Here is a 10,907-nt window from a genome sequence, read left to right as displayed (position 1 = left end):
TTTTTTTTTCTTTGTTCATTCAACACTATTTCTTGGACATCTTTCCATATTAGCAGGTAGAGAGGGTCTTAGAGATGCATGATGTTCCTGTGTTTAGACTACAAGCAGTGTAGCAAAAAAAACCCCAAAACCTTGTACATAACATCATTTCACAATTATACAATGTATCTGTAGGATAAATTCCGGGAAGAAGAATTGCTGGGACAAAAACTATACCCATTTTTAATTTTGATATTAACAAATGGATTTCCAATTTATATGTTCATAAGTAATTTATGAGAGAATCCAGGTCTTAATTTTTAACTGGTTTCCATGATAACTGCACTTTGGCTTTCCTGCATATGACCCCATAGCATGTATTTTGGTTGCCTCTCAGCAAGTCTCCCTCCCCACCATTACACAGCCACCCCTTTATGGCTTGAAAGGGATTGGCTCTGGGCAGACAGCTCCTCTTTCCCATTTTCTCCCTGCTGTCTGCCCCAGGGAGGCAACCCTAACCCCACAGAACTGCTTGCTGTTTCTCAAACATATCATGCTATGTCACACCTCTGTGCCTTGGCCCATACTGTTCCCACCTCCTGTTCTCCCTTTTCAGTCTGGAAAATTCCAACGTGCTCTTTAAGGCTCAGCTTAAATGTTGCCTCTGTGGAGGATTCCCTGTCCCTCCCTCCCTCTCCAGGTGCCCTCCCACAGAACCCTTGACAGCCTTCTACTAAGGCACATCAGTATCACCTGACAGGGTAACTGCTGTTTGTTTACATGGCTCCATGTCACCCAGCACCAGCCCAGGCCAGGCCCACACCTCAAACTCATCTGTGACTAAAATTAAACTGGCCTGAGACGGAGGATGGCACTGGACTCCCTCCTCTCCTTGTCCCCTTCCCACCTGCCTGCCTCATCTCTTCTCTACTGCCTGTGCTCTGACCATGCTGGCCTGCACGTTCCCACTTTATGGCCTTTGCAGGAGCTGTTGCTTTAGCTCTTTCTGATCTTCCAGTGCTCAGCTTAACTACCACATCTCAGAGAGGCCTTCCTTGACCCCTTCCCATTCTATTACTCTCTAGTTATTCCCTGCAATCCTGATTATAATGCTGATTTACTGGTTTATTTGTTTGCTGCTTGTCTCCTTGGTGAGACCTTACCTCCTTGAGGTCAGGAACTTTGGCTTGTTCACAGGCCCAGGGCTAACACAGGGCCTGGCGTATATCAGGCACAAAATAATTCTTTATTGACTGAACGAAGAATGAACAATCAGGTTCAAATCCCAGCTCCACCACTTACGAACTATGTGCCCTCCTGAAGATTTCCTCCTCTGAAAATTCGGCCTTTCAGGGCTATGGTGTGTACCAAGGATTGTGTAAAATGCCTGATATGTGCAGATGCCCCACAAACGGTAGCTGTTGCCTGTTTAATTTTTCTCTCCTTCAATGACAATACTCTCCATCTTTCACAACAATTTTTTGTTATTGAGGTGTAACAAATATAGAGAAAAGTAGATGCATCTTAAGTGTACAATGTGACCAATTTTCACTAGGTCAAGGAACAGAACATTCCAACATCTGGGGAAGTTTCCATTTTCCCCTTCCCAGAACACCCTCCCTGCCACTTGTGAACCCTTCCATCCTTTCGCTCCTCTGTTTATCTGAGATCCTGGTGCATCCATTCTTCTTTCAAACCATCACTGACTCCTTCCTTCCTTCCCCCCTTTTCTCTTCTGAGTCGCCCCGCCTGGCCCACTTCTCTCATTTACATTATTGCCTGGTCCCTGTTACCAGGGCATTGGGACTACTCAGGAGAACAGAGTATGTGGCAACCTGCAGACAGCTGGGATAAAGGTGCACTCTGCAGCTTGCTTAATTGCCAGGGCTGAGGGGAATCAACACTAGGTGGGCAGGGGGCAGACAGTGGGGAGGTAGGTGGTAGGAAAGCTAGAGTCACTCTTCTCCATGATAGGGGTTGGGAGCTCCCTGAGGGCCCACAGAAGTCTGATACAACTTTATCTCCCGACAGGCCTTCAAATCAGGGTGGTGATCAGGGCTTCAAATCAGGGCTGGACTAGGAATAAGATGAAGCTATCTGCGCCTGTGTGTTAGGTGATCTGGCTTGACCTACTGTTGTGTCTCCATTCCTTCACCTAAAAAATGAAGTTCAGCTATGCGGCCTGAATGAGGCACAGGGTCTTCAAGCTTTCTAAACTGTAAAGTGCTGGGCACGTACCAGCTGTGGGTCACTGAAGGAAGGAATGACCTGGGGTCAGGTCAGCAAGTGTAGCCTGGTGCTCTGCCTCAAGTAATAATACTGATGATGACAATGATGTGATAAGAGACAGCTGTAATAATTACATCTAACACTTGTATAAATCTGTCTGCCATGCAGTGTCCCAAGTGCTTTACATCTTAAATTCACTAAATCCTGACAACTCTAAGAGGTGGGTACTATCACCTTTTCTTTATAGATGAGGAAACTGAGGAACTGAGAGGTTAAAGTGACTTGCCCAAGTTACAGATTAGGAAGTGGTAGGGTCCAAATTCGAACCTAGGCAATCTGGCTCCACATGAAGTCTCAACTTCCAGGCTCTGTGCTAAGTGCTCTCCATGTTTTATCCCATTTAATCCTGTGAGGTAGGTATTAGGGTTATATTCCCATTTAAAAAAAAAAAAAATCCTTCTTCATGCTCCCTCCATATGTTATGCCTTCCGTCTTTCCCTTACATTTATTTTTATGTGGGTCCATAGACTCCTGTCCTCATGTTGCTTCATTTTTCTTTATAGAGCATGTATCACTACCTGAATTTATTATTTACATTTTGTGTGTGTGTCCCATCACTAGATGACATGTATTTTGATTATTGTTGATTTCCCAATACCCACAACAATGTGTGCTACATAATTTAAATAAATGAATGTAACTCATGGTACTAAGTAGCTTTGTGTGCTTGTGTTGCATAAATACTGTACATATTCTATTTCTTTAAAATGTCTTGGAGTTTTTTTAAAAATATGCACAGATTTAAGCCCCTCCCCCCGCCCACCACAAAAAAAAAAAACCTTTGCTATCAAGTTGATTCCGAGTTACTACAGAGTAGAACTGAGCAATAGTTTTCAAGGTCGTAATCGTTGTTGTTGTTAGGTGTAGTCCAGTCGGTTCCGGCTCAGAGCAACCCTATAATCTTTACAGGAGCCGATTTCCAGGTCTTTTCTCCAGCGAAGCTGCTGGTGGGTTCGAACTGCCCAGCCCCACCAGGGCTCCTTGTAAATACATAGACTTAGCTCATTGTTTTTAACAGATGGGTGATATTCCATACCGTGGATGTGATGCTGTTTAACCAGTGTTCTGTTTAATTAAACCACATTTTCCCAGTGTTTTTCTAATCCAAAACCAAAAAGCCAAACCCGTTGCCATGGAGATAGCGACCTTATAGGACAGAATAGAACTGCCCCATAGGGTTTCCAAAGAGCGGCTGGTGGATTCCAGCTGCCGGCCTTTTGGTTAGCAATAAACGTCCTCGAACATGCCTTTTTGTGTGTATGTGTTCATATTTGTGCAGAAGTGGCATTGCTGGAAAGGTATATACATTTAAAAATGTTAATAAACCCCCAACCAAACCCGTTGCCACTTCCAGTCCATTCCGACTCACAGCGACTCTATAGGAGTAAAACTGCCCAATACGGTTTCTAAGGAGCGGCTGGTGTATTTGAACTGCCAGCCTCGTGGTTAGTGGCCAAGCTCTTAACCACTGCGCCACCAGGGTTCAAATTAAAAAAGAAAAAAAAGTCAATAGATAACGCCAAATTGCCCTCCGATATGTATCCGTGCCAGCGCTGTGTGAGGGTACACGACAGGTTTTCATATACCTCGGACCAAACTGGCTATTACCAATCTTTTAATTTTTGGTCAATCTGATGGGAAGCAAGGCATAAACCCCCAATTTACAGATGAAGAAACATTAAGAAACGGGCTCAGAAAGAGTGACTTTCCCACACAACCGGTGAGGGGCAGAGTCGTGATTCGGCATCAGACGTGTCCGACTACGGAGAGGACGCGCCAAAGCTGGCCACTGTCCTCCGTGCTGTGCATCCTTGAGAACGTCTGGTCACATCTGGGCCTCGTGAGGCTGGCAGACCATCCTCTGGGCCTCAGACCCGGCCCTGCTTCGTCGCGGGCCGCCTCGCCAGTAACCCACACAGTCCCCGCTTCGCAGTATCCCCAGCTCCGAAATGGCGTCCGCACGGAGCTCGAGGCCACAGCACCCCCCCCCACAGAAGGCGGGCCGAGTTCAGCCCAGAGTGATCGATGCCCGAATCAAGCTCGAAGCCGGCTGCCAGGCGGGCTCGCGCAGAAGCAGAGAGCCGGTGGTGCCGCAGGTCGAGAGGAGGAGCACCGAGCGGAGGCTTCGCTTGCCGGGGCCGCCCGAGAGTCTCTTCATCGCGGGCGCTGGGGCCGCCATCTTAGATGGTGGGAGTAAGACGAGAACGAGCTTGAGGCGGGAAGGCTTCCCTACGGTTTTCCTTGGGCCCCGCAGCGGGCCATTTGGCTAGGCTTTTGGGTGTGTATCCTGAGGCGCAGAGCGCTAGTGGGACGATGCGGGGACTGCCCGGGGCCCCGTCCCCCGGGCTGGGGACGCGTCGAATGTGACCGCCTCCCGCTCCCTCAGTCTCCGCGGGGAGGAGGAGTGGACTAGACGCCGCCGCCGGACGACGGGACACGGGGTTGGCCTGGCTCCCTCAGGTAGGCGGCGGGGCCGGGTCCTTGAAGCCGGGGGAGCCGGGCGGCGGGGCTGAGGGGCCGGGCTCCCTGGCGGCCGGGCCTGGGCGGCGCTGACGGAGCGGCCCCACGGCTGCCGGGGCGAGGGGCTCCGGCCAGGCCGCTGTCACCCCGGGGGGTGACACCCCCCGGCGGGGGGGCCCGGGGCCCGGTGTCATGGCCGGCGAGCCAAGTTCCCATATCCCCACTCAGATTTTCTTGTGTTTCGGGGAAACATGCCAGCGCCACCCCTGTGCCCAGTGCACATTCCTCATATTTTGGCAATGGGAGAATCCACCCAGAGCTGCCCTGTATTGGTGTTGTCACTCGGATGAGCTAATCCCCTTTTTTTTTTCTGGCCGCGGGTGGGGTACCCGGGCCTGCACCTTCTCTCAGGGTCCTTCACCCAGGTGTCACTCTTTCAGGGAAGACGAGGGGAATCGGAAAGAGAGGAGGAAATGGGTCAGTGCCCCATCGCAAAGGCATGGGGGCCTCGCCTTGGGTTTCAGGACTTTGTGGGTTACTAATGAAAGGTTTAGGACGCTGAGGCTGAGCATGGGCTCCGGGATGCTTTGGAATGAAGATCTGGGGCCGTCTTTTGTATGAAATGAGAGCCGCTGGGACACTTCAGTCCCGCAACTGTGAAGGCTCTGCAGAGTTCGTCGATGCCGGGAGAGAGGAGTTTGGATAGTGAGAGGCAAGGCGGTTGTGTTCATTCATTGTTCTTTTTCCAGGGTCTGGGTGTGCCCATGGTATTCATTCTCTGGTGGGAAGAATGATAGAATCTCATATTGTCTCCTTGAGATGTGACTGGGTTCAAGGAGGTCACTTAATCTAGGTAGGGAATGAATTCACACGTTGGCTGAATATTTCTGCCTGCCTAGCCCTCTGCAGGCTGTGTGGAGAGAGTTGGCCCTCCTTGTGCTCCCAAGACGTGAAAACAATGCCATATGATAAGGATTGGTTCGCCAAGTGCTGTGGGAACTTAGAACACCTAGTTTTACCAAGAGGACTTAAGGAAGCGTGTATGCTAGAGGAGACTTTTGCGCCGAGTTTTGAAGGAGCGATAAGTAAGTGCTTACCAGGTGAGGAGGGAGGTGAAGGGCATTCCAAGCGGAGGGAACCCCTGGTACAAATAGAGGCATGCAGGAGTTGGGATGAGTTTGGGGAGCAGCAGATAGTTTGGGGTGCAGGGAAATAGTGATAGATGAGAGTCCAAAAGAAAAGTTACTAGATTGTTAAGGGTCTTTTTTCGAAGATGGTGGTGAATTAGTTGATTTAATTTGGATTCTTCTGAATGAGTGTTGCTGATTTTTTATTCTTATGATACCTAATCGTGTTTCCTTCTTCTTTTTTGAACATTTTACTGTGTTTTAGGTGAAAATTTACACAGAAAATTAGTTTTCCATTCAGTAATTCATACACAGATTGGTCCGTGACATTGGTTCCTATCCCTGCAATGTATCAGCACTCTCCCCATTTCCACTCTGCCTTCCCTGTTTCCATTTGTCCAGATTCCCTGCCCCTCCTTGCCTTCTCATCTTTGGTTTTTGGGCACATGTTGCCCTTTTGGTTTCATACAGTTGTTTTAAGGAGCACATTCCTCATGGGTGTTATTGTTTATTTTGTAGGCTAATCTATTATTTGGCTGAAAGGTGACCTCCTGGAGTGGCTTTTGTTCCAGGTTAAAAGGGTGTCTTAGGGTAATTGTCTTGGGGGTTCCTCCAGTCCCTATCAGTCTAATAAGTCTGGTCTTTTTTTAATGAATTTGAATTTTGTTCTGCATTTTTCTCCCATTCTAACCGGGATCTTCTATTGTATCTCTGGTCAGAGTGTTTGGTAGTGGTAGCTGTGCACCATCTAGTTCTTCTAGTTTTAGGCTAGAGGAGACTGTTGTCTGTGTGGGCCATTAGTCCTGTGGACTACTAATTGCTTCCTTGAGTCTTTGGCTTCCTTCACTCTCCTTTGCTTCAGACAGGAAGAGACCAATAGCTGTTCAAAAGCTTTTAAGACCCCAGACGCTACTCACCAAACTAGGATTTAGAACATTATCGTTATGGACTATGTTATGTCAGTTGATCTAGAGGTCCCCCGAGACTATGGTCCTTAGCCTCCAAACCCAGTAACTCAGTCCCATGAGGTGTTTGGATATGTCTAAGACGTTTCCATAATCGTGCCTGCTATGTGCTCTTATATGTGAATATATGTGCAGGACATACAGATATATATATACAAATGCCTGCAACTGTACCTGTATATGCACTTGTATGTACTCCTGTATGCCCTCCCACGCCTGTGTAGCATACATATCTACCTGTGTAACCACTCACAAATTTTTGGTTGTTACTACTGTTGTTGCAGAATTTTATGTTACAGCATTTACCTTGATTATCCTTTATTCTTGCATATCTCTCAGTGTCTTCATTTACTTTGGTCCCTCTCGATGATATTGAAGCTGACAGTAATGAAAAGGATTTACTTTGTTAAACCCAGTTAGGAACATGTTAAAAGTGTTTTAGATCAAATGTTTTACATTTATACAGTGGTGAATGGACCGAACTCACGTTCTGAGGTATTCTTGCAAACGATTCCTTTAAAATTATGTTTGCTCACAAAAATGTTGACTATAAATGTACATTTCACTAATTCTCAGTTTTAAATGGCTGTTGACGATATAAACCAGGCTCCCCAGTTATATAGAAGTTGATAGATCTTATAAATCATCTGAAAATGTAGAATGCTAGTGAGTATTTTTAGAATAGCAAATGTGTTTTATGTAGTAAAACAGGGTAGAGTCCCCTGATTGCAATTCTGTTGTAAAGTCTTTAGCTCTATGAGCATAATTTTCCTAAAATAGCTTTATTACTGTGATTAATGCTAATGCTAAAGTGATTATTAAGATATTAACAGACTTCAGCTGGCAGTTTCTAAATCTTTCTTGGGTTGTTCTGATTATATACCACTGAAGAACATTAAGATTCTTTTGGCTTATTTTCACCCTTATCACTTCAAGGGCTAAACTGTTTAAAATGCAACAGAAACATTTGACCTAGTTGAACACTGGATACTTGGGAGAATAAACCTGTTACTGTTTCTGTTCTAAAAGCTTATCTATTAGCTATGTGGTGTTTGTGATTATAAATTGTAGTGAAATTGCTTAGTCTTGTTATAGTTTTGTCAGTAGTTGGGAAAAAAAAACCCTGTGTCTTCAAAGTAGAAGGCTTAAGTGAAGTACATTTGAACATATGTTATGGGACTTGGTTTAGTAGAAAGAAAACTTTAGTGAGAAGCCGATTAAGCTGGTGAGAAGCTGATTACGCTGGTCATTAATGACAAAAAGTATCTAAAACATGAATGGAGAATGGTTAAATAGCAAGTATCTTATAATTGCTGCAAAACTAGTTGCTTTTAGTTTAAAACATGCCATTTGTGAAATCCAAAGTAGGTGGTTTGCTGTGAAGATTAAACAATGGCAACAGCTCCATACCTCTTGGAAGTTTAATTTGACTTTTCCAGAAGCCTAGCTGAAACCCTGGTGACGTAGTGGTTAAGAGTTCGGCTGCTAACCAAAAGATTGGCAGTTTGAATCCACCAGGCGCTCCTTGGAAACCCTGTAGGGCAGCTCTACTCTGTCCTATAGGGTCGTTGTGAGTTGGAATCGACTCACGGGCAATAGGTTTTGTTTTTGTTTTTTTAGTTTATTTAGTAAATGGGAAATATAATTAACAACTTCAAATTACATTTTAAGTAGTCTATTAATAGATATATGCTTCTACTACATTTTAAGTTCAGATAACTTTTTAGTAACCTATTGCCTAAAAATAGAAAAATATTACATGAGGGAGTACTTTTGTTTGCATGTTAGGGACATAATAGGCCATATATAATAATCCTGGTCTTGGGAGGAGCTTGTTAGCCAAACAGCATGCCTTAATGTTGACTTGCAGAAGAGAATTTTAAATATTGTCTTTGAAAGGCAGTGGACTAACATGACGGTGGGGAGGTTATGAAACCACAGAATTTGAGCCTTGACTTGTCAGGTTTTTCTTTCTTTTTTAAATTTGTGCAGCTCATGAAGTCATTTCTTTAAAACCAAAACAGAACAAAACAAAAACTCTTGTTGAAAAATTGCGCACCTTGACTTAATTAATTGGAAAATCAAGGAACACTTGTGTTCGTTTAGGATGAGGTGGTTTAGGATTGAGAGAGGTGTGTGTGCGCGTGTGCGCGCGCGCGCGTGTATTCCAAATTGCTCATCTGACTGGGTTCAACTGTAATACTGCTAGGTATTTGTATTACAATTCATTTGGTACCTCTGGTGTAGGGCTAAACTACCTTGCCTGTAATCCTCATAGTAATGGCTGGGTATTTATTTTTGCCTTAAAGTTGTGAATAAAATTTTCTTAATTGCATATTAAAGTTTTTATCCTTAATTTTACAGTCATTTGGTTCTTATTTTTCTCCCAGAATTACTTGTGTAGCTCTTGGTGACTTTAGTAGATAACTTCAGATTTGTTTGCTTTTCTTCTAAAATTATGCCTAGAATCTCTGCCTTACCAAGGAAAATGTTAAGTGGATATTATTTATTTGTTATTGTTTTGGGCCAGGCTATCAGAAGTTTCTTTGGCAAATCACTCACAAAGTGTGTTAATTGACATCACTTTCCAATCAGTATACATAGTATTTTTTGAGGAACACTTGACATGTAGTTTTATTTTCAGACCAGATTCTAAGGGATCTTACTGGATGAGGATTAATAATCCTAAAACTAGCTCAGAATTTTAAAACCTTTCTGATTTAGGGGTTGTTTACATTTTTGTTTAAAGAATGGGAAGCAGCAGGCAATAACAGTCAGTGTTTTAGGGGAACCCAATATGTCTGATTGCTTTAGAGGACCCTTATGGGCTGTCTTCCCCCTTTTCCTACTTGCTGGATTTAAGTCATCTGGTAGCAACATTTTTACTGTTATAGTCAAGATGCTCTCTCATTTTAATTTTCTTCTAACCTGCTATGGAAAGTAAAAGTGGTCTGATTTCTTTATCCCCATAGATTTCTGATTGAAGAGTCAGACTAGTTAATGGTTAATATGTCTTTATAATTATGGATTTTTATTCTTAATCTGGTATTTTGGAGGTATTCTTTTCAACCTCCAGTACCTTTAAACATCTGTCCTTTCTCTAGATTTGGGATAGATAAAATCCTGATTTTTCCCTGGAAGAACGTGACTCTTGCCCTCTGTGGCAAATCTCACTAGGAAACTCAGGGTTTGTGGGAGAGCCATTTCCCTGGATCCAGATAGGTCATTCAGAAAGGAGCCCCAACCTGCATTTAAGAAAGTTTTTTACAGTAGGAAAAAACTAGAAACAGTTCAAATGTCCAATAATAATAAAATCATTAAGTCACCTGTGGTACAGGCACTTGATGGGGCACAACTTTTCATTAAATATGGTATAAGGCATTTATTATATGGAAAATGCTGGACACAAAATTATGTGTCTGGAACGATTACAGTTGTATAAAAAAACAAAATGTAACACAGTGGATATTATTCAGCAGTAAAAAGAAGTGATGTAACAATACTTGCTACAACATGGATAAACCTTGAAAACATTCTAAGTGAAAGAAGCCAGTCACAAAAGACCGCATCATATTATATGATTCCATTTATATGAAATGTCCAGAATAGGTAAATACGTAGAGATAGAAAGTAGGTTGGTTGCCAGGGACTGGATGGAAGAGGAGGGGAATGGGCAATAACTGGGAAATAGAAGTTTCTTTTCAGGTTGATGAAAGTGCTCTAAAATTAATTGTGGAGATGGGTACACAACTTTGTGAATATACTAAAAGCCATTGAATTTTACACTTTAAATGGGTGAATTGTATGCTATGTGAATTATATCTCAATAAAACTGTTTTTATTATTTTTTTATTCTTTGTTCTTTTTTTTTTTATTGTACTTCAGGTGAAGACTTACAGAACAAATAGTTTCTTGTTAAACAGTAGTACACATATTGTTTTATGACATTGGTTAACAACCTCACAACATGTCAACTCTCTCCCTTCTCAACCTTTTTTTTTTTTGAAAATATACATAGCCAAAGATACACCATTTCAAAAATTTCTGCATGCACAGTTCAGTGACATCGATTACGCTCTTCCAGTTG

The 10,907-nt window shown here is 43.5% G+C and overlaps 1 protein-coding gene across 2 annotated transcripts in view; it reads left to right on the top strand.

The window, feature by feature from the left end:
- Window positions 1-4,285: 4,285 nt before the first annotated feature.
- Window positions 4,286-10,907, top strand: part of RAF1 (Raf-1 proto-oncogene, serine/threonine kinase) — a 98,677-nt gene continuing 92,055 nt past the window's right edge. For both annotated transcript variants that reach the window (XM_004368345.2, XM_023740532.1), the window contains exon 1: window positions 4,286-4,728. The gene's annotated coding sequence lies outside the window, so the exon portion shown is untranslated. The remainder of the gene's footprint in view (window positions 4,729-10,907) is intronic.

The sequence above is a fragment of the Trichechus manatus genome, unplaced genomic scaffold (assembly GCF_000243295.1).
Source record: "Trichechus manatus latirostris isolate Lorelei unplaced genomic scaffold, TriManLat1.0 scaffold00001, whole genome shotgun sequence".
Classification (NCBI taxonomy): domain Eukaryota; kingdom Metazoa; phylum Chordata; class Mammalia; order Sirenia; family Trichechidae; genus Trichechus; species Trichechus manatus.
This window is presented reverse-complemented; position numbering and strand designations above follow the sequence as displayed.